The sequence below is a fragment of the Penaeus japonicus genome, unplaced genomic scaffold, assembly GCF_977035675.1.
Source record: "Penaeus japonicus unplaced genomic scaffold, GWHDUDI00000001_assembly GWHDUDI00000041, whole genome shotgun sequence".
Lineage (NCBI taxonomy): Eukaryota > Metazoa > Arthropoda > Malacostraca > Decapoda > Penaeidae > Penaeus > Penaeus japonicus.
This window is the reverse complement of record NW_028234443.1, coordinates 15,923,811-15,926,310: the sequence shown is the minus strand read 5'-3', so window position 1 is coordinate 15,926,310 and position 2,500 is coordinate 15,923,811. Positions and strand designations below refer to the sequence as shown.

Below are 2,500 nucleotides of genomic sequence, written 5' to 3'. Positions count from 1 at the left end.
ATATATATTTAACATAATTGTATATATACCATTATACATATATATCATTATACATATTAATTATTCCTGATATTATTATTATTATGATTACTTGGATCATAACTATTATGTTGGTATTATTAGTCTTTCATTTTTCAAATTAACCTTCTTATTACAAATTATAAAGAAGAACCTCTGATTAGTGCTATTTTCCTTTGATTACAGCCGGCAGAATCATTCTTGAGACTGTCGCTAACTATCCGGATCAAATGACCTCTCAAAAACTGTCGTGAGTAGAAATTTCAGGGTCTTCTCTTGTACGATGAGAGAAAGGGCATCAGAGCCAGAAGGGAGCTCCCTTGCATTTCAAAGGATGCACATTCCATCGAAGTAAGTCTATTTGCAACTGTTTTGTGATTTGCACGTGTATCTCTCTTATCTTCTCTTCTTCTACTCTGCTCTCTCCTCTTCTCTCACTACTCTCCTCTCTCTCTCTCTCTTCTCTTGCTTCTCTCTTCATCATATTCTCTCTCTCTATTGTCTCTCTCTCATCTCTCATTTTCTAATCTTAATATTATGTATATGGTTATGTATTTTATATTTATGTATTAAATGTATATGTGATTATATTATTTTATATAATATACTGATATTATGTATTGTATCCATAGATTATGTATATATTGTATAGAATATTTATATAATATGTTATATAGATATAAATATTTGATAATTAATGTAAGAAATGTATAGATATATTTATATTATGTAATTGTCTGATTATATCTTTATATGTATTATCATATATATATATGATAATCTTATATATTATATATATGTATTATTATATTATATTATTTTATTATATATTATGATGTATATCAATGTATTGGTATGATATATGAGATTTATCTTATGTATCATGTGTATATGTATTTATATTTATGTAAATTATGTATATGTGTATTTCATATTTGTAATATATAGATGTTATATCGATATTCATATATATGTATATGTATATATATTTATATGTATTTTTATCGATAAAAAAATATATAATGTTTATATATATGTATTTGGGTATGTAATTATATATATCATTTGATAAATCAGTATATATATATTTTAATCACTTGTATATTTTTGTATTCTATGTATAATATACAATTTATGATTATATATCTGTATATAATACTAAATAATAAATATATATATAATTATATATATATTATGATATTATATATATATAAGTTTTTTTTTTTTTTTTTTTAACCCTAATCATCTCAGATACCGTATAAAATTTACTCATCATATGATAAAATATTTAGATTTGATAAATAATAAATAGATATAAAATTATATTAATATATATCTTTATACCATATATATATAATATATATATACACTGATATACATAGATACTTATATAATAATTATGATAATATAAATATATCATAATGATTATAAAATATTAGATCGTCTATATACATAATATGATATGTATCAAATTATATCTATATTGTGTATATATATAGATATTTATATGTATTAATATCTATATCATTAAATATATATATAATATTATAATATGAATAGTGAGTAATATATGTGTGTGTGTTTTATGTGTATGAATAAATATAAAATAAGAGATATATATAAAATTAATTATGGTGAATATATATATATATTATCAATATATAATGATTATAATTTAATATGAATATTTATATATATGAAGCGTTAATATAAATAAAATATGAAGTATAATAATTATATATATATATATATATTATAATATATATATATATATATAATTATAATTATATATATATAGTATAAGTATATATATATATACATATTATATATATAATATATAATATATTAATTAATAAATAAATATAATTATATATATATGAGATAATGTATATTGTATATATATTTATATTGGTTTATATAAATATATTAAGATAATATCGTATGATAAATATATAGATTAGATTAATATTAATATATAATATTGTGTATAAGTAGAATATATATAAATATCTTATAAACATATCTAATATATATATACCTATATATATATTATATATATATATAATATATTATTTCGTTAGTGTTATATTATATTATATATATATAATAAATATATCTAAAATAAATAGAAATATCTAAAATGAATATAGTATATATAGTTATAATTTATATATATACATATCTAAATTATACTATATAATTATAGTATATAAATATATCGTTATGAGATATAAATATTTATATATAATATATATATATATATATATATTATAGTTATATATATATATATATATATATTATATAGAATATATATATATATATATTATATCTAAATAGTAATATACATATTAAATATATATATATACAGTATTATATCACATATATAATATATATTTATATATATATATTCGAATATTTATTATGATATATATAGTATTATGTGGTATATATATATATGTCTATATATATATGATATTATATA

At 16.3% G+C, this 2,500-nt stretch overlaps 1 protein-coding gene across 2 annotated transcripts in view; it reads left to right on the top strand.

Annotated features, from left to right (window-relative positions):
• Positions 1-2,500, top strand: part of LOC122254920 (peptidyl-prolyl cis-trans isomerase D) — a 17,634-nt gene that overhangs the window by 5,120 nt on the left and 10,014 nt on the right. The window contains exon 2 of one of the 2 annotated variants that reach the window (XM_086534612.1): positions 205-369. The gene's annotated coding sequence lies outside the window, so the exon portion shown is untranslated. Of the gene's footprint in view, positions 1-204; positions 370-2,500 lie in introns of those variants that run through there. The other variant, XM_086534613.1, reaches the window with a different exon arrangement.